Source organism: Eretmochelys imbricata, chromosome 2 (assembly GCF_965152235.1).
Source record: "Eretmochelys imbricata isolate rEreImb1 chromosome 2, rEreImb1.hap1, whole genome shotgun sequence".
In the NCBI taxonomy this organism is placed as follows: Eukaryota; Metazoa; Chordata; order Testudines; family Cheloniidae; genus Eretmochelys; species Eretmochelys imbricata.
In genome coordinates, this window is record NC_135573.1 from 106,912,486 (window position 1) to 106,938,094 (window position 25,609).

Consider the following 25,609-nt stretch of genomic DNA (forward strand, 5'->3'; position numbering starts at 1 on the left):
AAGAAAAGGAGTACTTGTGGCAACTTAGAGACTAACCAATTTATTTGAGCATAAGCTTTCGTGAGCTACAGCTTACTTCATTGGATGCATTCAGTGGAAAATACAGTGGGGAGATATATACATAGAGAACATGAAACAATGGGTGTTACCATACACACTGTAACCAGAGTGATCACTTAAGATGAGCTATTACCAGCAGGAGAGCGGGGGGGGGGGAGAGGGGGGAAGGAAGTTTTGTAGTGATAATCAAAGTGGGCCATTTCCAGCAAGTTGACAAGAACATCTGAGGAACCGGGGGGGGGGGGGGGGGGGGAGGGGGAATAAACATGGGGAAATAGTTTTACTTTGTGTAATGACCCATTCACTCCCAGTCTCTATTCAAGCCTCAGTTAATTGTATCCAGTTTGCAAATTAATTCCAATTCAGCAGTCTCAGTTCAGTAAGTACAAATATAACTTACACTATATAACACTGCACTATTACTGCAGTGTTAATTGCAAATTATTAATTTTAGCTTTTCATGAAGAAAATACAAACAGTGAGTTGGCTCCATATCTGACTACCTCCCTGCACTACTTCTTATTATACTGCAGGAAGAATATCTGTTCTATGAAACCACATGTCATCTGGCTGCTTGGTCTCCTTGGTCTGCCATAAACTGGCCTATAGGAAATCAGATTTCTGTCATAAAACAAGAGAAGAAAAATAGTTTGGAAGGTAATGCTTAATTTACATGTCTTCAATTCCTTTTTCATTTTAGGCTAATCTGTCATCCAATGGAGAACTGCAACTACAAAGATAAGAATCAAACTATCTGAATTCTATATTAAAATATATATATTATGCCACTGAACATAGTGGGAATAGAGAGTCTAATGCAAAGGCTACGAAATCTGTAAAGACAAGTGTGTTACTCCATGTTTTACTAATAAAAATGCTTGATGGAAATTATACCAACTGACTGTGAAAGTAAGTGGAAGGCATAATGATGCAGTTTCTACTTCTCTAAGGAGAGGAATGATCCACAGAACTCTTAATGGAATTCAGCAGCAGATATCACACAGCACTACAAGGAAGGAGACATAATCTTGTCAAATGTTAAAACAAATTGAAACAGTCCTTAGTGCAATGGCTAATCTATATATGTAAACAAGTCATATAAAAGAAGTGGAGGCCCCATGTGTAAATAACTATGTTTGAGATTTAAAAGAGAATGAAAAGAATAACATGGAAATTGTAGTATTATTGTATATATATCGTTGCTATTTTGAACATATTCCATTGAGCAATAAAGGGGTATGTGTTACATATGTAAACATGAATACAGCTTGGAGATACAGCAACATCTGCATTATAAAAGGTAAAAACAACATCTGCATTATAAAAGAATCTGATTAAGATTCACTAAACATTTGTTTAAAAAATTTCCCAGAAAACAAGCTCCCATCACAATGCGCCCCGCACACCTCCCCCCACAACATGACTGAGCCTCTGAGCCCTGATGAAATACCACCACCACCCTCCTCCTCTAAAAAGCACAGTTATTTCAAATACCTATACTTTGAAGTATTTGAAACACCATGACCTTGGAATGGGCTGTAATTATTATTTCTGGAGAAAAACAAGCACTAGGAGTCAAAATACAAAGAAAAATATGTGGCAAACCGATAGAGAAAGTTGTACTGCACCATGACTTAAAACTTGCATGAACAACTTTGTTGTAGATAGTCAGAGATACCAAAACAGGGATGAAGTATAGAAGCCCACTACAATGCCTAACATTTTCTTATTGTGTATGGCTTCTTTATACCTAGGAGAACACTGCTGTGTGTGACAGCAGCAATCTTATTCTCAAAAGTTCTACAGTCTATTTCAGAGGAGACATTGTAGTTCCATGGAGACTTTACTTGTGTTCTTTCTTGTTGCTGTTTTAGTTTATTTAAAATAAAAGACATTTTAGGTTGAAAGTATATGGCTGCCCTTTGGTATGGAAAAACAAAGTGGAGAGCATCATCACATTCCTTACGCATTCAGTACTGAGGTAAAATTTCCCCCCATTCTTTCCTACAGTCATGAGCACACTCTGGTACACAGTTCATTAATTTAGTGCTGCCAGCTAATTTTCAGAGCAATACTGATGGAAGCTGTCACAGATCCTGGCAAATGCCCCCTCCTGGCCACTCACGAGGACCACTGTGAGGGGAATCCAAGCCACTATGTTTTCGATCTCTGGTATATTTTAGCCCCTGGAGCCAAACAGAGCCCAGCCACTGCCTGGATCCTGGGGTCTCCAGGCACACTCTCATGGCACCCACTGTCCAGCTGCGTAGCCCTTCTGAGCACACCGGTGACCCCTCAAACTCTCTTGCACTTAAACACACCTCTCCCCCAGAATTCCATCAAAAAGGTGTGATGCTTCTAGTTACAGTTTAACTCTCTCAGATGCATGCAGCAATTATGAAGCAGTTAACACACAGTCACACACTTCGCACCTAGTCTAACCTTTAGGCTCTTTTATACTTACTCATGCAAAGCACAGGAGAGTACAGATCATACAAGACAAACTACACATATATCCCTTCCTCCATTTCCTCTCCACTCCAGGGAATTCTTGGATGGGGTCAGAATCCCTTGGGAATCACCTGGGCTTAAGAAAGTGGGCAGGGCCCCCACTCCATGAGGCTGCTACATCCTGGTGACCTTGCTCTTTCCTGTTCATTGCTTTCTCTTCCTGTCTGGCTCCCTTTGCTTCTGTGTGGCTTGCTAATTATTCCTGTGTTCTTTCTTTTGGGTAACTTCTCGCTGCTCCTTCTTTCTGCCTCTCTTCAGAGGAGAGAGCTAAACTGGTTTTCTAAGGATGCAGCTCACCCACTGTTTGCATCTCAATTCTGTCATTGATTCCTAAACCCTTTGTGTTTGGACCTGAATTGTGTCGTTGAATCCCCCATTGCATCTGTCTGGTGGATACCTGCTACAGAACCAGTCAGCAGCGATTGATCCACATACATGTAGGCACTATGAGACAGTAATATTTCATAATACAACTTCACAACAGCAACCAGAATTCATAATTTTTACTAATATAGCCCACAGTTCATAGAAGATTAGGGTTGGAAGAGAGACCCTTCAGGAGGTCATCTAGTCCAATCCCTTGCTCAAAGTAGAACCAACACCAACCAAATCATCCCAGCCAAGGCTTTGTCAAGCCGGGCCTTAAAAAGCTCTAAGGATGGAGATTCCACCACCTCCCTAGGTAACCCACTCCAGTGCTTCACCACCCTCCTAGTGAAATAGCGTTTCACTTCCCTCGATCTGCTGGCAATGCCCCTACTAGTACAGCCCAATATGCCATTGGCCTTCTTGGCAACAAGGGCACACTGTTAACTCATATCCAGTGTCTCATCCACTGTAATCCCCAGGTCCTTTTCTGCAGAACTGCTGCTTAGCCAGTCGGTCCCCAGCCTGTAGCGGTGCATGGGATTCTTCCGTCCTAAGAGCAGGACTCTCATCACAGAGGCTTATGTAGGGCCAACACATTATTGGAGTGAGGATACAGAAAAGGGTGAATTCAAAGGTAGAGGAAAACAAAAAGGATGAAAATCCTGACTCCACTCAAATTCATGGCAAAACTTCCATTGATTTCAATATGGCTAGGATTTCTGCCAAGGACCCCATCTAGATATATTTTGGAATGGATGAGGCTTAATGGAAGGGGGCATGAAAAATAATATTTAAAACCTGTCTTTTTAACTTAAAGAGCATATTCTGTAGTATTAATACTCTACATTATGCCTCTAATTCTTGAAAACAGAATGTGTGACCGTGTGAGTTGCTATGAAGGCCTATCTGCCTATGTCTTTACACACACTCTTCTTTATCTCTAGTGTAAAACTCTAGTGTATTTGTATTGTCATGAGACCTAGGTGACAGGATTTCAGTTGTGACTTTGCCACTCACGAGAATTATTCAAGTTTTATGTGAAGACATATTTTAATTTAAAATAAAAGTATTTTCTGGAGCCATGAATTGCAACCTTCTCCTGACATAGATTGTCATTATACATCACATACTGCACATGCATGCTATGTGTAGTATTATTTTGTATGTATATATACATACACCTACATATAAGCATGTATCAATAATGTGGAAGCAGGAATAGATTTTCGTGCCCCACTGGTTTGGTAGATTCTTAGAGTATTACAGTATTCCTGTAAGAAGGGAAATTTTGCCTATATCCAAATTTTTCTAGAGGGCATATTTTTGAATTTGTAAACTACTCAATACACCTTGTAGTGCAATAAAAGAAATATGCCAGTTGCTACTCTTGAATTATAATATAAAAATCCTTGCACTTCTGGTTTGAACTCAGAACCTAAACGCATCTGCAGAGGGAGTGTCGATCTTGGTATCCTGGCAGGATGGTGAAGGCTAAAGAGGGTGGTTCACTCCTCACAGCTCTACTCTCTTGATGGCAAGAAAGTGCAGACCGGTATTGCCATATTTTTATGCTATATCATATGGCCATTTTCAGGAAACTGGAAGGTTGTGTGGTTACAGTACAAAATGTCTGACAAATCCATAGCCACCCAAGACTTCACTATTAACAGTATACCAAACAACATGGACACTTTTAGGACTTCACAGTTTCAAGTGAAGATAGGACCAAAATCATAGGCCACTTTTGTTAAAGGTGAATCATCTTTAGTTGCAGCAATGCTAGGGTTTAGGGCACACTCTTGAGCAAATCTGAGGATGGCAGGCAGTATACTAGAATTGTCACTGCAGACAAGCGACATTTAACTAACAAGCAGACGCTGCTGCAGCAACAGGAGTCTCAAAGGAGGTCATTGGAAGGAAGTCAGGAAAGATTGCCATAAACACGTTTTTAAAGGAATGCAGAGAATTTACAATATTTTTAATGTAGAGGTTTCTTTCAAAGTCTTCCAGGATATGTTGCTTTTTTGGGAGGTTTAGTAAAAGCATTTTTCTTGCTCTTTGGGGTTAATTAAGCCTATGTTTCTGCCACTTATAGTTTCCACCAACATCAAGACAAGAATGTGGGTAAACAGGTTTATTACATGAATCTTCCTTTGTCCCTCTTCCACCAAGTACAGGTTGTCAGTTCATTATGCCTTTGAACTTAAGGTATACCAAAGGAAACCAGATTGGATATTTCTTTTTTTTGGAGTCACTTTAAAAAGAATTTTAGAAAAGTAACCTATTGTCAAATATAATTTATGGGGCATTGCATTTTTCTGTGCATCTAATAAGCCATTTAATGGTTTATTAAACCAACTAACTTTGTAGTTTGTGATAAGAAAACATTCTTTCTCTTGGGATGAGACATGTTCTGCACTGAAATTCCAATCATCAAGGAATATGTAGACTTGTTTGTACAATGCTTGTTTGGGAAAGCTTCCATATTATTTATTCCTTTCCTTTAGAATCCTTCCTCCTATCTTTTGCATCCAGTGCTGTGCAAGAATTTCAGGACACCTAAAGTTCACTCTTCCTAGAAGAAAGGTTGCAAGTCATATTTCCCTCTCTTGTACACACACACCTTATTGCACATTCATCTTTATTGGCTGATGTTTCTGTGGACTAGACAGCTTATTTCTAGGGGCTGTTAAAAGCCCTTTGAAAGAGATTCCAAATCATAATTAACGACTAGGTTGTGGCTGGCTTGTGAACAGGCACGCTGGGAGGAGGGCAAAACCAGGCTTCTCCTCCACCAGAAGCTAGCCACAATCCCAGTTCCTTCCTTTCCTTAGCACAGAGGTTACCCACCTGCTAGCCTCGAGCACAAGCCACCCTAAAAGGGTGTGTCTACACTGCATTGGAGAGCAAGCCTCCTAGCCTGGATCCACAACTCAGACCAGGGGGCTTAAAACAGCTGGACAGACATTGCAGCTCTCAAGCCGAGGGGAAGGCTGAGAGCCCGAGCTCCAGCCCAAGTCACAATGTCAAAGCAACAGCTACACAGCTATTTTTAGCATGCTAGTGTGCACCCCATGAGCACAATTCTGTGAACCCGAGCTGGAAAGGCTCCCAAATGCATACCCAAAGGGACAGGAAGGGGTCAAGCATGGCCACGGCCCAACACTCTTCTGCATCATCAGCAGAGCAGGTAAACCAAAGAGGTAGCAATAGATACCCTCTTACAAGAATGTATCCCCTTACAAGGTATAGGAGCGGGCATATACTCCCTGAAGATGTGGGAGCTCTGTGAGGCATGTCATTTGAGCTGATACAGTTAGAGACGTTAGAGAGATATTTGCAGATGCAAGTCTGAACCAGGAAGAGATCAGGGTGTAGAGGTAGTTTTGTGAGTTATCAGTATAGAGAGGGTAGTTGAAGCCATGAGATCAGTTAAGACCACCGAGGGATGCAGAAGACGTGGCAGCCAAAGACGGAGCTAAGAGGACACCAGATCAGAAGAAAAGTAGGAATGAGGTTGAGAGCCAGAGAGTGGGAAGGATACCTCAAGCATCCAATGCGAAGTTTATCTTTGAGGAGTCAGCCAGTTGCATCAGATAGTGTCAGTTTTCCTTAAAAACCACTGCCAACGCCTTGGACTGAGGAAGAGGTAAGGAGGTGGTCTGTGTTTAAGGAGAGAGTCAAAGGTGGAGAAGAGATGGCAGAAATTTAAATCTGTATGAGAGTAGTGATTAGAAGACTTAAGGGCTTTTTTGGGAGGGGTGGGGGGTCACTAAGACATAAGAATATAAGTCTCCATTTTCCATTGCTTCATCTTCATACCTGTCCAAGAATCTGTGGGGGGTGAGGCAGAGGGGCCAGAAAACTTTGTATTCACTGGGAATTCTGGGTGTCTGGAGAATTGTGAACACGGTTTACATCACTCGAAAAAGCATTTAAAAGAAATTTTAAATGAAAAGTTTCAAACACAAATCAACTTGCCTTTCATCATACAGTCACACTCTTATATTACCAATCAATATTTTTGTCTCTTTCCCACATTCCACCTCTTCCCTCTATTTCAAGAAGTTATAATTCTTTGCTTGTGACATCATAACGTGTGTTCATGAAAATTAATTTAAAATTGCAAGCACAAAATTTTAACTTCTGTGAATAGAGAAGGATAACAGAGGAAAATTGTGATATAAACACAGATCTTCTATACTTAATGATAACAAAGAAAATATTCACAATTACATCAAGGAAGTCTTGATTGACTGTTTTTATTTGCCTCCTGAAGGGAGGTTAGAATTCTGTTAAAAAACAATAAAAACCGCACTGATTTAAGGGGATGGGTATAAAAAAAGAGCTACTGGGGAAGTCCAGTTCCAAACTGAACACAGAAAGCTATTTGGAAATCCAGAAGAGGTTATCTTATCAAACTGATCACAGGCCAGCTATAACTATCTACTGTACATGCAGCACAGATATGTCTTCAGTATGCAAATAGTTTTCCAGATAAACACTACACACAACACTGTCCTCTGTAGAAAATCTTGGGTTTGTCTGTGCATATGGGAGACAGAGACTGGGGAGAAGAATTTCACCCAGGAACATAAACAGATTAATTTTGTGAAGCAAGGATAGCTAAAAAGAGTCAAGAATAATGTTATGCAATAAAAGCTGGTATATATTTCCCTTTCCAAACTGGGAATCCTACATGGCTTCTTTTAAACAAGCCAGTTGTTTGGACAGAACAAAATTTATATATGTGTTTTGTTCTCTTCTAAAGGGGACAGAGTTCAAATATACAGTACATGAAAGATGCATGCCTCAAAACAGTGCAGTGCACAGGAGAGAGAGAGAGAATATAACCCCTAATCTGTTACCTGTTCCAAGCAGTCTAAGAACTTAAATATCTTACCCTTTGCAGCATCATTTTAAAGATTAAAACAGTAAATGATTATCAACATTTCATAACTCTTTTGCCTTCCTCTGCAAAAAATAGGTCAAAGAATAAATGGCAACAAACTGTCTTTGCTCCTTTTTCTGCATTTGAGAGAGAAAAATGAGGGAGATAAATCTGCATAATACTGAACCGAATCTCTTTAATTCCAGTCAGCTTTTATCATTCAATCACCGAGTCTGTATGTGGAAAAATTCATGCTAATTCCCCCTAGCAACAGCCTCGGCCTATCAGGACACTCCATGCACCATGAAGCTGCCAGCCAGCAAGAATAACTCTAAGTAGGTCAGGCCTGTATTTCTAAAAATGCCACGGTCTAGTAACCCCACTGTCCCGTCTGTCTGCCCTGCTCCATAATAACCTCAATTGCCTGGTGACACAATGACATACTACCCTGCTAGAGCGCAATCAAATCATGCTGCATTATTCTGCTGCAAGCATCGCTGCTGGATGAAGGACCCTTCGAGGGGCAGCATTAATCAGGGAGCCATTCATGTCCACTAGCACTTCACTCTGGAGATGGGTCCTGCATTAATGACCAGCTGTTTGAACTAACACAAACAAAATAATGTCTTCCACCCTGTTGGGCGCACAGAATACACTATTCTGATCAGGCAGGTTATGCTCATTGACTAAGTCTAAGATGTAAATTAAACAGGCTCAGACAATGCTAGCTTTTGTAACCTTCTATTAATTAAATTAAGTATATTTAAATTATATTACATGCATTTCAAAGAGCTATTGGTTTAATATACAGTCATCTCCTCCTACAAATTTGTGTTCACAGTAAAAAAAAAAATCTGTGTTTGCATAATACAAACTATCTATCTTGGTGTATTAAGGAGCTAAATAAACATAGCTGAACTGAAACTGACTTCAGCTGGGAATATGGAAACAAACCAGGCTTGTAGCAATTGTGCAGCATGAACACAAACAGAAATGCAAACTGAATGTTGTAAGGTGTATGGATAAAAGCCATGTAAACATTTTACAGCAACAATGTGGAAAAAGGCCAATCAGAGCAGATTAAGTACCCCCCACAATCTCACTGTTTAAATGTTGCTGAATGGCCAGCATAGACCTAAAATAACTGCAGAGTACAGAAAGATCCTAGCATGGCTTGATCTTGTCCCTTTAAAAACAAGCATTCCTGGTACTCTGCAGTATTGATGGTTTTCTGCTTGGCTCCAAGATGATGTACTGAGCCTCACAAAATCTTTTTTCTTTTTTTGCACTCTTAAACAGAGGAGTCAATGTAAACCACATCAGACCACAATAAGTCTTCTCTGGGGTGGTATTTTAATATCAAACATGTAATGCCAAAACAGAATTTCAGCATGCCTTCTTTATGTTTTTTTACTCCCTTTTTTTTAAGCACCTCCGTGTATCTCTTGGTTTTTTCCTTTGTAGCATGCTTCAGTGTCACACAGCTGCTTGTACTAGATGGGAGTCCTTAAAGATATTTTCAGGGATAGTTCATCTGCATTTTTTAAAGGATTCACGCTTTTACTTAGTGAACACATGCCCTCTGACAAGTTCCTAATTTAGCCTTCAATTATGCAGAATTCAGTAAGTCTTATATATGTAATCCATCCATATTTGATTTATGAACACAGCAGATTCATTAATCCATTTGCTCTTGTTTGAACCAGGCTTGATAACTAGGTTATGACTATCTTCCTTACTTTGTGGCACACATCACAGTTATTCTTGGAGAGATACACTCACTGACGTAACCCCGAGCAGCTAATTACAAGCTGCTGACATTTTGCTTGTCTCTGCAGCTTTGAAGCTATAAGTTAAAGTCTCTCTTCCTCCTCCCTGTTTTGTTTTAAAGTGGCTGGGTTGGAAACACAGCATTTGAGAAAGGTACATGAGAGGTGCAACTCCTTAGCTGAGCTCAATGTATTTTCCAAAACTATTTTTCCTTTAAACAGATAACTATAGTTTGGAAGTAATAAGACTCTTCCGCCCACAACACCGGAATGTTATCCAACAGCTGGCTAAATATAATCCAACACACAGGGCTGCCTTTGTAGACCTGGTAACAAATAGTGGAAGGCCCAGACAGGCGTCTTGCAGGATAGCTCACCATGACTATTGGGAAATTCCCTCATACAAATTTTAAGATGACTTTATGGGTTTTGGATTTGTGTTTAAAAAAACCCCAAACTCTCACAGTAGGTGGTGGCTGAAAATCATACCAAGTCCCCACTAGTTGAGTGCAGCATTTATTTCCCTTAACTTCATTTTGCACATTGCATGGATATGGCCAACCTGAGCTGTCTACTAGTTTTCACCATACTATCTATGTCTGTATTATGATAAGTCCATCTGTTCTAAAAACACAGTCTTCCAAAGGCATGTCCAAAAATGAAAAGTATCAGTGTCCATTTCAGAATGATGCACTGCCAGTTGTGAGCATTGCCTCTTTTAACCGGACCAAGAATCTTTTTTTAATTATAGGCTGATTTTGAAATTTAAAAAAAGTAGTAAATATAATGCTGAATCCATCTCAGTTGAGCATTTAGCCATCTGAAGACTGTGGTAGCCAGCTGGTCTAGCAGTCATCTGGGATAAATTTATTTTGATTAGATTGATCACATTTCTATTTACAGTATAGAATTTTTCACCATACTAAATACAGCTGTGTTTATAAAGATTTTAAGATGAAGAAAACAAAACCCACACAGTTCCTCTCAGCACAGTACAGAAGATTCAGTGCTTCAAGGTGTTAAATCAAAAGAAGCTGCTTTCACATTTCTTAAAAGAATTCTGCATACGTCTGTTTTCACAAAGCACCTTCTGATTCAGGAAATGGGTGTAGAGCTGTAGCTGAAAACATAAGCTGCAATCAAATCTGATCTAGCAAACTTACAAACTTCCTGTGTAAATTGGTCAGAAATGCCTTTTTTCATGTCTACACATGGACACACAAGAGATACACATACATATATAAATATATACTGCATGATGGCCGTTTTCCCTGGGGATGTCAGCGCAGTCACCTAGCCCATCAGTTCCCTCCCTGACAGCGTCGGGAGTGTTCAGACTACAATTTACAGTCCCTCCGTCCATACATTGTTTGGTAAATTATGCAACCCTCTCTAGAATAAGAATGCACAGAATCAGACAAACAGAATACAGTGTTTCTTCTTCCTTTTCATTTGCTCTCTCGCTCTCTTCCTCCCACAGCTTTGCCTTTACAGGCGGACATATCAGATACCTTATTCATCCATCTCCAGCACAGTGCTGAGGTGAAACACTACTGCATCACTGTGGCTTTTCCCATGTTAATCCTTTCGAGCAGCAGAGGCTGGATTCGTGCTGCTGATGCCCTTGTCGTGTGCTGGATTACTTTGCGTAATATTTCTTTAAACTTTCTCCCACCTCACTTTGGATTAACGTCCCCACCCTTCCAAAAAAACCCCCAAAACACCCCATCCCACATCACAACCCTTCTCTTCCAGCACCAACAGAAAAAAAAATGCGGCCAGCGTTCCATCGCTGCTCTTCCTTAGCAGTGTGCAGATGAGTGATTCCTGACTCAGACATGCCAGGGTGAAGCACAGGCAGCCAAACCGCAGCAGCCCCGGCAGCAGCAACAGAAACAGCAGAAGCCGCCCAGGTAAATGGGGGGAAAAAGCAGGATATGCTGAGAGCGGTGCCGCGTCGTAGCTGTGAGAGAAGACGACGTTGCTTCTTCCAAACAGCGCAGCTCGAAGCCTGCAGGAACGGAGGAGCGGGAAGACCCAAAATGAAAAATAAAAGCCAAAGAGTTAAGAATTAATAAAACAATTATAAATATAATAATAAATTGATTCAACTTTATTTCTGGGCTTTTGCGGGGGCTCTTTTCCACCCCCCCAAAGTCTCTTGTGTTGCTGAATGTTACTGTCCAGGAGTGCCGAGTCACAAAGGCTCACTCTCCAAAGCGCAGGGAGTCCAGCATCACATGAGAAACCACATGATACACCAGAATTGGATGCTGATGTGGTCAACTATTTCAGTGAACAACAACAACAAAAATACGCGGAACAAGGCATGTCCCTCTCTAGCAGCTAGAATTTCCTTGTTTAATAATCACCAAAAAAATTAAATATCTTTCGCTATATAAACTACTGATACTTCAAGAGCTAAGAGGATGCTGTTCCACAGACACTAGCTGGATGGCAGCAATATTACTTCTAGGCTGCATTGCACAAAGCTGATTCCACTTTAGTGAATTCCTGAAAAGCATACTCCATGTCTTTACAGCCTGAACAGGCTCAGAAAACCAATTCCATTATACTCCCTGCAATCTGTATCCGAACCTGCATTCTGAATCATTTATTTTAGACTAATAAGATGTTTGCCAAGACGGCTCCTTTCCCCAGTTAGCACCACAGGCTAGATTTACTACGGTGGGGAAGCCTGTCCCAGTGCAGCATGGAAACATAGACTGCATTCGTTATTGTCATAATCGGTGATTTTACTAAACAACCTGTCCCACAAATAGTCAGGAAAAACAAGCAAAAGGTGTCTCCTGCTTTATTGAACCTGACAGGGCTCTTTGTTTGCAGTGGGGCATATTATGTTTGTAAACAGTGGCATTATTTTTTTCTCATATTGCTGTGATGAGCCCTTTTGGATCGAAGCGGAGGATTAGATTTCTCAGCATTGAGAAAACAGGCGATCTCTCTAGATAGCTTGCTCCTGCAGAGGTGCTCTGCCACAGCGTTTAACTTACTAGCATGTCAGCAACCCTTGCAATGTCCAGCTAAGGCCCTGGAACCTCACAATGCTGTTTGCTGTCAGGTCTCCAAGAGGTTAACATCCTTCCTTGCTTTACCATCGTGCCTATAGGACCATCGTACTGAGGGAGTGGTTAGCTGGGGGCGGGGGAAACTGATCTGGATGATGGATGGAATCACTGCTGGCATAAGGTTATCATCCAACAAACAGAGTTCGCAGTTTGAAGCTTGTTTTACTCTATAGTTTGTGAAAATGACAGAGCAGGTAGCACAGAATCCCCCATCCCCTCTGTTTGCAAAAGCAGGGCATCACTTTGCAACGCCATACTCCCTGGCTCTTTGTACTGAAACTGTAAACCATGTCAGGAAAATGTAAAAGGATAGCTGCCATGAACACAAACAGCTGTTTTCCATGAGATCTCACTGTAAGCTGTGAAGTTTATATCACAGCACTCAAGCACAGAATTCCCCAAAAGAAAGATATATGTATAGCATTTGGGCAGGAAGGGGGAGTAAAAGCACGAAAGAGTGCTCTTTTGTGTTGTTTTCAACCTTCCTAACAGCTCGTGCAATGGCAGATTACAAGAATTTGCACACAGCAGTTAGTATTCATTTTCATTGGTTCCTAATAGAAAGGGTTTTTTGAAAGGGCTGCACCTATGAGAAGCCAAGATCCACATACAACATTACCAAAATGCCAAGTAAGTCTGTGCAGAGAACTCTGGGGACTACAGTTTTGTACACAAACATCATAGGAACGTTATATAACTATCAAAAGGCATTTTTATACATGACATGACCAGTTACACTTTTTCATCACTGTGTTGAAGAGGGATATCAGCACACAAACTCAGGCTGTGGCCAATGCATACTTAAAATTAGCCACTTGTTTTCCAGTTGCAGTGTTGGCTTAATCTGGATGATGAAGACTTCAAAACAAGCTTTTCACAAGATAAGTGTGAAGCATTATTGACTGGTAGTGGCAGGGAATGGTGTGTGCACCAGGAAGAGATATATTCAAAGTCCCTACAAAATTTTGGCAAACAAGACTAAAGTAGCTGTCTTGGGTGGACAGCAGAAGTCTCAATCTCATTTTGCTAGCAAAAGTACTCCTGGAACTCATCTAACAGTCAGACAGAAAGGTTAGCAGTTCCTTTTGAGCTCGTCTACCTTTATTATTCGTTTCTAATACATAATCCTTGTCTCTGTGAGTTGATGACCTTTTCCTGTTTTATCCACTAGATTCATAGATTCATAGATATTTAGGTCAGAAGGGACCATTATGATCATCTAGTCTGACCTCCTGCACAACGCAGGCCACAGAATTTCACCCACCACTCCTGCAAAAAACCTCTCACCTATGTCTGAGCTATTGAAGTCCTCAAATCATGGTTTAAAGACTTCAAGGAGCAGAGAATCCTCCAGCAAGTGACCCGTGCCCCATGCTACAGAGGAAGGCGAAAAACCTCCAGGGCCTCTTCCAATCTGCCCTAGCGGAAAATTCCTTCCCGACCCCAAATATGGCGATCAGCTAAACCCTCAGCATATGGGCAAGATTCACCAGACAGATACTACAGAAAATTCTTTCCTGGGTAACTCAGATCCCACCCCATCTAATATCCCATCACAGGCCATTGGGCCTATTTGCCATGAATATTTAATTACCAAAACCATGTTATCCCATCATACCATCTCCTCCATAAACTTATTGAGTTTAATCTTAAAGCCAGATAGATCTTTTGCTCCCACTGCTTTCCTTGGAAGGTTATTCCAAAACTTCACGCCTCTGATGGTTAGAAACCTTGGTCTAATTTCAAGTCTAAACTTCCTGGTGGCCAGTTTATATCCATTTGTTCTTGTGTCCACATTGGTACTGTGCTTAAATAATTCCTCTCCCTCTCCGGTATTTATCCCTCTGATATATTTCTAGAGAGCAATCATACCTCCCCTCAACCTTCTCTTAGTTAGGCTAAACAAGCCAAGCTCTTGGAGTCTCCTTTCATAAGACAAGTTTTCCATTCCTCGGATCATCCTCATAGCCCTTTTATGTACCTGTTCCGGTTTGAATTCATCCTTCTTAAACATGGGAGACCAGAACTGCACACAGTATTCCAGATGAGGTCTCACCAGTACCTTGTATAACGCTACTAACACCTCCTTATCTTTACTGAAAATACCTCGCCTGATGCATCCCAAGACCGCATTAGCTTTTTTCACGGCCATATCACATTGGCGGCTCATAGTCATCCTATGATCAACCAATACTCCAAGGTCCTTCTCCTCCTCCGTTACTTCTAATTGATGCATCCCCAGCTTATAACTAAAATTCTTGTTATTAATCCCTAAATGCATGACCTTACACTTCTAACTATTAAATTTCATCCTATTACTATTACTCCAGTTTACAAGGTCATCCAGATCCTCCTGTAGGATATTCCTGTCCTTCTCTAAATTGGCAACTCCCAGCTTTGTATCATCCGCAAACTTTATCAGCACACTCCCACTTTTTGTGCCGAGGTCAGTAATAAAAAGATTAAATAAGATTGGTCCCAAAACCGATCCTTGAGGAACTCCACTGGTAAACTCCCTCCAGCCTGACAGTTCACCTTTCAGAAGGACCCGTTGTAGTCTCCCCTTTAACCAATTCCTTATCCACCTTTCAATTTTCCTATTGATCCCCATCATATCCAATTTAACTAATAATTCCCCATGTGGCACGGTATCAAACGCCTTACTGAAATCTAGGTAAATTAGATCCACTGCGTTTCCTTTGTCTAAAAAAATCTGTTACTTTCTCAAAGAAGGAGATCAGGTTGGTTTGGCACGATCTACCTTTTGTAAAACCATGTTGTATTTTCTCCCATTTACCATTGACTTCAATGTCCTTAAGTACCTTCTCCTTCAAAATTTTTTCCAAGACCTTGCATACTACAGATGTCAAACTAACAGGCCTATAGTTACCCGGATCACTTTTTTTCCCTTTCTTAAAAATAGGAACTATGTTAGCAATTCTCCAATCATTTCTCTGTTCTGGCCATGCATAACTACAGTTATTTTATATATATTTTATATATTACACACTCACACATGTTATCACTGAGGAGGTGGGGTGAATCCTTCAACGACTGGTAATGAAACGTGGAACTTTTCTCCTGTTGGTCACCTAACTGAATCCAACTCAGGTCAGTAGTGTCTGAAAGTTGTCACCATCTAATGGCTGTCTCAATGGCTATGTAAAATGGTCCAGAGCTTTCACTTTAGATCCTAGCCCACAACACTAAAATGGCCAAAAGTGGCCATCTCAGTAGAAACATCAAGGACTGAATGAGCACAAAACCTGAATTATGCACTCACACTAAAGCTAGTCACTGCAAGACAGAATTGAGACACATTGATGGGGCACAGTGTGGGAAAGATTTCACTACTGTTGCCTGGACTGAACCTGTTTGGAGGACTTCAGTCTCTTTAGGCTGCTAACAAATGTCTTTCATGAACACCAGGGGATACATTTAAATGGGCCTCAGAAATTGTGCCCAGCAATATCTGTAGATGCAGCCAGGAGGTCCTGTCATTTGCATTTCCAAACCTTCCTATGGAGAAACAGGAGCAACCATAGCCCCACAGAGACCCTTGATTTCAATATTTCAGGCTCACGTTATTGTTGGATACTATGATTTTATCTATCATATGTTAATTCCTGAACTCAGATTCAGGTTCTGGAACCATCTGTCTGAAAAATCACTATTTCTCTGTTCAAGCCCAGCACCTGAGTTGCACCCGGCAACATTAGTCCATCCAAGCCCTGAGCAATCAAACAGGCAGCTATGCACACAACACAGGTAATTTAAGGGGCAAATAGGCACTTCTGGGTGGCACATTAGCTTTTGTGCTCCAATGCAGACTTTTAGATTGTACAATACCTGGAAAGCACTTAACACATTTTGGATGCTACCACAATGTAAATAAATAAATAAAATAATAATAATAATCTCCAGATGCAATTTAAGGTGCCAACATATGATGAGTTGTCCCCAAATATTTGATCCCAGATCCTGCTCTGTGTTAGGGCAGTTTTGCACCACTCTAGCAATGAAAAGTTGGTGTACCTGACCACAGGAGGATTGTCTCTGAAGAGGGGGTCAATTCAGACCCCTTCAGGTTGCTTTAATTTGTGTCAAAGACTGGACCAACATCTAGATGGCTCCAAGTTCAAGAGAGTGAAAAGTACCTTTGCAAAGAGAGTGAAAAGAACCCACAGTACCCTGAGGTGTGTTGAGTAGTCTTCAGCTGCGGCTCAGGATGTGGGTCTTGATGGTCTCCTTTATATGGCCAATCATGTTCAAAATAGATCAGTTTATTAAGCCAGTGTGCTAATGTGCTTCTTTTAGATCTGTGGGCTAACTGCAGGATTTTAATAATCGGAGATCTGATTCTCATCTCACCATGATTTTACAGTTGTAACTTCCCTTGACTTCAGTGGAATTATTCTTTATTTATAATAGTATAAGCAAAAGCAAAATACGGACCAGAGGGTTTTAAAAACTCATTCTTTTGTGACACTGATATACTTCCCTAATGAATAAAGAGAAAAAAATAGAATGCCTAAGTGAACTGGTAGTAAAACAATAATGGTGATCTCTGTGTAAGTCACAAAGGAAGTACTGCAATAAGAAATTGCAATATCACATTGAGTATTTACAAATACTGTACAAATCAAGTGTGAAAGACCACCACCTTTGTTTCAGTCCCTATGACAGAAAAAGCAATTGAGCCCAGAAAACTATTCTATAAGCAGGCCAATGTAATAAACAAAACATTAAATTAGTGCAGAGCTGTTGACCCTACTTCTTTATGTTTTGTTTTGTTATTTCCACTATTGTTAAGCCTTGATCATGACAACCCTATTGCTTAACCACTGCGAATTTCTGCTCTTTCTGACTGCTTCAGAAAGTCACTCCAAAGGTACAGCCAGATGCTGATGCCTTATCTGCACTAAACTGGGTTTCCCCCTTTAAGTCTGAGCAATCACATCTGACTAGGTACCTACCATATGAAATGTGATTTCATATATTGACTTGGGTTAAAGGTATTAAAATTAACATCTACAAAAGAACTGGATTTTCTGTGTCTTTTCATCACTACTGTACGTACACCATTCTGCTCATGTAAGTCAACATCTGCGCAGTATGCCATATAAAATCTAGGTAGGACATTTTTGAAATGTTGATTTCTTTTAAATCTCACTATGGGAACATGGCTTACATTTGTAAAGCATGTTTCGGCATGAAATGTTTTACACTCTTTATGAACTACAAGTGGTATATGCAGTAAATACAGGAATTATTTCATCCACCAATGGAATGCTGTTACATTGGGGTGGAAGGTAACTCCTATTTAACACCACACAGTAACACTATCTATGGCAGGAAGTGAGGAATAAACATCCTACTGAAACTAGAGAGAAATTCTAAATTCCCCAGGAACTGGAATATCACTAATGGACATGTGCAAATCAGATGAACTTTCTGGTTACTAGTTTTACTACAAATCCAAAACTTGGTCAAGGTTTCTAAAGCCCCCCTTGAGCCTATCAGGAAGGGTTCACTGAAAATTCAACCCAGATTGCCTTCAATGGGTCACAAATCTCAGTGAATCTAAGGTTTCAGCCGTGTTAGTCGGTATCCGCAAAAAGAAAAGGAGGACTTGTGGCACCTTAGAGACTAACAAATTTAAATTTGTCAGTCTCTAAGGTGCCACAAGTCCTCCTTTTCTTTTTTAGTGAATCTAAGGTGTTTTCAATGAACTGTCTCCCTCCATACAAGCTTTGGAGAGAGATTTATGGTTATGCTTGAGGTTTCAACCCAAAAGCCAGGCAAAACTTGGGGTTTGTCACTGAACCTGAAACCTCAAAGTGAAACTAAGGGGGTGAACTCTGTGGATTGAAACCAAACCACATACTTGTTCAGCCACAAGTGAACAAAACCTCAGTGCTACACAGGCTCTAGTAGAGAGTCAGGCAGGATGTTGGCCACAATATTAGGGTACCTACCCTTTGCATAAAATGCCATGGGACGTTTAGTGACTGGGGTCTCATCTGGAAGATATCGCTTTGGTTGTCTATCTCTCCAGAGAAAAGCTCAGGGCCCTCCTATCTGTAATGATTCAGTAGCTGTGCCTGAGCTCCGTGCTGCCAGAATACACAAAAACCTTGAATTTTTCTAGAATATGTTACTGATAATGTATAATTTATGGTCAATATAAGTTCCACACTTTCAGTACGGGAAAAGAATGGGAGACAATTATCAATAGGGATAGGCAAATAATACATAATTACTATTCAGTGAATCTTCTCTCTTTCTGAGATTTATCCAGTAACAGATCACAATTTACTTGAATTTATGTTATTCAAAAGTACTTTCTAAATAATTTTCCCAATAATTCTTGGTCTGCAGCTCAGTTATGAACGGTGTGTTGCAATTATTCAAAATCTGATCTGTTTTGACTGAAAGGATAGGTCACATGGGATATTTTTATTCCATGATTGATTGATTGTAACACTTAGAATTAGGTTTCCAACGTGAATATTTGCTATTATGATACTGAAATTCATCTACCATGAATATTCTGCAGTATTTCCTTAAAATATACTGTTCCACAAACACTTCCTTCCCGTCAGTAAACTCAATCCATAGAACATTTGTGGACAGCAAACACAAAAGGGGTCTGGGACAAAGATAAAATAAATGTGTTTAAAAACTCAAATGATTATTACTTTTTTCCTTCAGTATTTATTCAGCTCTAATAATCACATACCTGAAAAGATTAAAATGTTTCTATTGCTGCATCTGAGCACCTTAAAGACCTGAGTCTATGATTCTTAAGTGCTGTGGGACTGAAGCATGAGAAAATTGTCTGAGTGTGAAGTGAGACCTCACTTTTGGTGCTGGAGGACAGTAGTGATTTAGAGTTTCACTGGGGAAGGATACGGCACCACGAATGATGTAACGTAGCCAAGAGAGCAGCTTCCACCCTTGATGAAAAATATCACTCCACATTGATAAAACCTTCTCAGAGTTCAAACTGCCATTATTACTCAGACTTACTCGGAGTTGTTTTCTGTAACCAATCACTATGTAAGAGCCGGAGCCAAATTCCTCTGAGTTACAAATTCAGCAGTAACGTAAATGTTGGTGTAAGATACATATTGGGTGTAAGCTGGTGTTGAAGTACTGTGACTGGCACTAATTTGATATACAGTAGGTGTGCAAAATGAGTTTAATTTATAAATAGAGGACTTGGGAAAGTGAGAGTGTGCATGTGTCTGGAAATGGAATTTACATGAGGATAGAAGATAACATTGCTTTATTTTTCACACTACTATGTTTCCCTTTTTATTTCCTCAGTGTAAATTTCATTTATTGTGCACAAAAGCTGAATATTAAATTGGTGCTAGTTATACTACTTAGTCTCTGTGCTCATTTTTGATCAAACTACATCCAAATATATAAACTTATGCCACCAGTAACATCACCACTACATCTGACGTCCATCAGAATTTGCACCTACTTCACATACAGCTTTGATTTTGACTCTAGGGCCAAAATTCTGCTTTCAGTTACATGGACATGACTGCCTGAAGTCAAAGGGACTTGAACCACTGGACGGAATTGGGCCCTAAGTCTTGAATTACAGTACAGCCATTCCGTGGTGGTCCCACACTTTAAGAATTTAGTATAAAAGCACCAGATTTAAGATCTGCTATAAATATCAGTTCTTCCTTGGATGCCTTCTTGCTTGTAGTACCTGTATCACAAAATGTTTCTGAACACAATATGTTCTAGATGTTATGGAGATGCCATAAAAATCAGAGTGTGAACTATGAATTCCTTATACAAACAAGTTTACAGATTCCAGTACATATTTTACAAACCAGAAGAAATCATTGGGAAGGAGATGCCCCATGGAGACTGAAGATCTGTGTGTACAATAATTAGGAGTTCATGGTGAGAACAACTGCCTTTAGTTGTTTGGTGAATTCACACTGTATGTGGTTACAAATTAAATACCAATTGATATCTGTTTTCGAATTACAAATTGTATTCTACAAAGTGAAAAATGCCCTGAAGCACACTACAGGCTGGTCTACACTATGAGTTTATGTCGAATTTAGCAACATTAAATCGAAATAACTCTGCACCTGTCCATACAATGAAGCCATTTTTTTCAACACAAGGGCTCTTAAAACCGATTTCTGTACTCCTCCCCGACGAGGGGATTACCTCTGAAATCGACATCACCATTTCGAATTAGGGTTAGTGTGGACACAATTCGACAGTATTGGCCTCTGGGAGCTATCCCACAGTGCACCATTGTGACCACTCTAGACAGCACTCTGAACTCAGATGCACTGGCCAGATGTACAGGAAAAGCCCTGGGAACTTTTGAATCTCATTTCCTGTTTGGCCAGGCGAGCTCATCAGCACAGATGACCATGCAGCCCTAGAATCGAAAAAGAGCTCCAGCATGGACCGAACGGGAGGTACTGGATCTGATCGATGTATGGGGAAAGGAATCCGTGCTATCAGAACTACGTTCCAAAAGACAAAATGCCAAAACATTTCAAAAAATCTCCGAGGCCATGAGGGACAGAGGCTACAGCAGGGACGTAACACAGTGCCGTGTGAAACTTAAGGAGCTCGGACAAGCGTACCAGAAAACCAAAGAATCAAACGGACACTCCAGGACAGAGCCCCAGACATGCTGCTTCTACGCTGAGCTGCATGCAATTCTAGGGGGGAACATCACCAGTACCCCATCCCGTCTGTGGACTCCGATGATGGGGTACTCTTCACCATGCCTGAGGATTTTGCGGATGGGGAAAATGAGGAGGAGGAAACGAGCTTGAGGAGAGCACACAGCACACCATTATCCCCGACAGCCAGGATCTTTTATCATCCTGACTGACATACCCTCCCAACCCAACGAAGCTGGAAAAGGGACCTCTGGTGAGTGTACCTTTTTAAATATAATACATGTTATAAAAGCAAGCGTATTTTAATGATTAAGTAGCCCTGAGGACTTGGGATGCATTCGTGGCCAGTACAGCTACTGGAAAAGTCTGTTAACGTGTCTGGGGTTGGAGTGGAAATCCTCCAGGGACATCTCCGTGGAGCTCTCCTGGAGGTACTCTAAAAGCCTTTGCAGAAGGTTTCTGGGGAGAGTAGCCTTATTTCGTCCTCCATGGTAGGACACTTTACCATGCCATGCTAGTAGCAAGTAATCTGGTATCATTGCATGACAAAGCCTGGCAGCGGATGGTCCCGGTGTTTGCTGGCATTCAAGCAACATCCATCCTTTATCTCTCTGTGTTATCCTCAGGAGAGTGATATCGTTCATGGTAACCTGGTTGAAATACAGGAATTTAATTAAGGGGACATTCAGAGGTGGCCATTCCTAGTGGGCTGTTTGCCTGTGGCTGAAAAGAAATCCTCCCCACAGCTAGCCAAGTGGTGGGGGGAGGGAGGGAGGGCCATTGGCGCTGAGCTGTTTGCTTTTGGCTAGCAAAATGTGACCTTGTACCAAAATCATGTGCTATGTAATGTGAATAGTGTTGTTCACCATGAAAGAGTATAGCCATTGTTCTGTAAAATGTGCCTTTTTAAATACTTCACTCCCTTTTTTTCCTCCCGCAGCTGCAAATGTTTCAAGCCTCCCTCCTCCATCCCAAAGGCTATCTCAGATAAGGCGGCGAAAAAAACGCACGTGCAATTAAATATTCTCTGAGCTCATGCAGTCATCCAGCACTGACAGAGCTCACCAGAATGTGTGGAGGGACACAGTAGCACAGGAGAGGAAAGCGGCCAATGAACGTGAGGACAGGAGGGACGATCAAGATGAGAGGTGGCGGCAGGAAGTTCAGAGGAGGCAGGATGCAACGCTGGCACTACTGTGGGATCAAATGGACATGATCCGGCGTCTGGTGGAGGTTCAGCAACAGCAGTAGGATTGCAGATTGCTGCTGCAGCCCCTGTTTAACCGCCCTCCCTCCTCCCCAAGTTCCATAGCCTCCTCACCCAGACGCCCAAGAACAGAGGGGAGAGGGGAGGGAGGAGAGGCTCTGGGCACCCAACCACTCCAGCTCAGTGGACAGCCCAAGCAACAGAAGGCTGTCATTCAACAAGTTTTGAAGTGGCCTTTTCCTTCCCTCCTACCCTCCTCCCACACCCCACCTGGGCTACCTTGTGAGTTATCTCCCTATTTTTATAATCAATTAATAAAGAATACATGGTTTTTAAATGATAGTGACTTTATTTCCTTTGCAAGCAAGCTGTGATCGAAGGCGGGAGGGCGGGTGGCTTACAGGGAATTAGAGTCAACCAACGGGGTGGATTTTCATCAAGGAGAAACAAACAGAAGTGTCACACGGTACCCTGGCCAGTCATGAAACTGGTTTTCAAAGCTTCTCTGATGCACCGCGCTTCCTGCTGTGCTCTTCTAATCGCCCTGGTGTCTGGCTGCGTGTATTCAGCGGCCAGGCGATTTGCCTCAACCTCCCACCCCACCATAAAAGTCTCCCCCTTACTCTCACAGAGATTGTGGAGCACACAGCAAGCAGCAATAACAATGGGAATATTCGTTTCGCTGAGGTCTAAGTGAGTCAGTAACCAGCGACCCTTTAAACATCCAAATGCACACTCTACCACCATTCTGCACTTGCTCAGCCTACAGTTGAACAGTTCCTGACTACTGTCCAGGGTGCCTGTGTATGGCTTCATGAGCCAGGGCATTCAGGGGTAGGCTGGGTTCCCAAGGGATAACCTTATTGGGATCCAGGAAGTGGGCGGGCGAAGCCTAAGTGGGGGGTCCACAGGACCTGGAAAACCAATTAATTACGGGGGACAACTAATGAACAACAGGGACAGGAGTGCGATCAAAGGGTCAAAGGAAGGGAACTGGACGGGGACACCGAGCAGAGAACCCCGGACAGCGACCACTGCTCCTCGAAGGCGTCAAAGGATTCAGTGGACACCGCCCAGAGGAACTCTGCCTAGAGGCGTGAACGAACAGAGGATCGGAAATAGGCCCTACAGTCGCAGGAGACTCCATCAGCCAACCTCCTCACCCTGGTTTTATAGATGGCCATTTTAGCCAGGGCCAGGAGGAGGTTGACCAGGAGGTCCAGCGACTTAGTGGGGCCATGGACAGGGAGTGCATAGATAAGGAGGTGAGGGGAGAAGTGCAACCAAAATCTTAACAAAATATTCATGAGGAGCCAGAATAGGGGCTGCAGCTGGCGCACTCCAGCTAGACGTGCGCCAGGGTTTCCCTCACGCCGCAAAAGGGGCAGGTGCCCGGGATTGGGGTGAACCGCGCCAAGAACACGCCCGTGCTCAGGGCCCCGTGAAGGAGCTGCCAACTGATATCCCCGGCGGGCCTCGGGACTAAGGTGGAATATAGGCTGACCCACTGGGGCTCCTCACCCTCTAGAGGTGGCAGGAGGTCCCGCCACTTTGTGTCAGGGCAGGACGTGAGGGTGAGGACATGAAGGGTGTGGAGCACGAGAGTGTAGAGATGTTTCTTTGACGCGGTCTGGAACCAGACCGGCGGCAGCTCGCGTAGCCGGCTCACGGTGAAGGGGTGGGGGGGTCGGTCGGGTCCACAGGGCAGGGGCCCGATGAAAAGGTCCGGAGGGTCTGGGGTGGAGGGTGGGCGGGGCGCGCCCTCTCGCAGGACCCGCTCAAGGTAAACCCGAGCAGCGGGCGGCAAAGCGGCCCTCACCTCCTGGAGTACGCGCAGGGGAGTACGAGGTATGGAGAGCCCCATGCACTGAGCGAGCGTCAGGGGATCCAGCCAGTCTCCCCGGTCGTAGTCCAGGAGGTCTCCAACTCTGGTAACTTCTGCCAGGACCAACCCCTGGCGCACTGAGGGGGACTCTGCCACCTGCACACGGAGCTGGGGGTTGTGTAGCAGGGGCTCCACGAGGAGATCTTCCCCCATGGAGGCCGCCATGGACCTAGTCGCTGTGAACAGTTTCCAGGTCCGGAGAAGTTCCTGGTAGAAGACCGGCCGCCCGGAGAGGTCTCGCGGAAGACCTCTCGGATGGAGATAAAGGAGCTACCGGTCATACTGGAGCCCTCGGAAGCGGCGCAGGAAGGCGTGCGCCAGTACGCTCCATGCCGGACTACCTGCACCATAAAGGAGCCTCTGCAGGGCCTGGAGGCGGAAGACATGGACCTGAGTGTGGAGACACTTCAGACCCTGCCCTCCCTCCTCCAGGGGTAGATGGAGAACCCCCACAGAGACCCAGTGCAGTCCTGACCAGAAGAACTCCAGAATCAACTTCTGGAGGTTGTCCAGGAAATCCAGGGCCAGAACCAGGGTGTTGAGCCGGTACCAGAACATGGACAGGACTAGTTGATTGAGCACCAGTGCCCGCCCTCGAAGGGACAGACACTGGAGCAGTCCTGTCCATCTCTGGAGCCGATCTACCACCCTGCCCTCTAAACCGTGCCAGTTCTCCGGTGGAGACGGATGCGTGGCAGAAAGGTGAACGCCCAGATAGAGCAGCGGACCCGCGCTCCACCGGATGGCCTGAAGCGCGGGTGGGAGGGAGCTCACCTGCCGCCAGTCTCCTACCACCAAGCCAGAGCTCTTTACCCAGTTGACCCGGGCAGAGGAGGCTGCCAAGTAGACGGCCTGGCAAGCCTCCACCCGGGCCAAGTCGCCCGGGTCCTGGACCACGAGGAGCACATCGTTGGCATATGCCCACAGGACCAGCTCCGGCTCCCGTAGCGCCAACCCCGTCAACCTCCTGCGGAGGAGACAGAGGAAGGGCTCGATCACTAGAGCGTACAGCTGGCCCGAGAGAGGGCACCCCTGCTGTACTCCTCGCCCGAAGCTGACCGGTTCGGTCAGGGTCCAGTTGAGCCTGACCAGACACTCTGCGGAGGTGTACAGCTCCTGGAGAAAACCCACAAACTGGGGTCCAAAG

At 43.0% G+C, this 25,609-nt stretch overlaps 1 long non-coding RNA gene across 2 annotated transcripts in view; it reads right to left on the reverse strand.

Moving 5' to 3' along the window:
* LOC144260466 (uncharacterized) overlaps positions 1–25,609 on the reverse strand; it is a 237,395-nt gene that overhangs the window by 124,316 nt on the left and 87,470 nt on the right. Inside the window, exon 4 of one of the 2 annotated variants that reach the window (XR_013345023.1) lies at positions 11,350–11,611. The exons of the other annotated variant lie outside the window; for it this stretch is intronic. This is a non-coding gene — a long non-coding RNA (uncharacterized LOC144260466). Of the gene's footprint in view, positions 1–11,349; positions 11,612–25,609 lie in introns of those variants that run through there. 2 annotated transcript variants of the gene reach the window in all.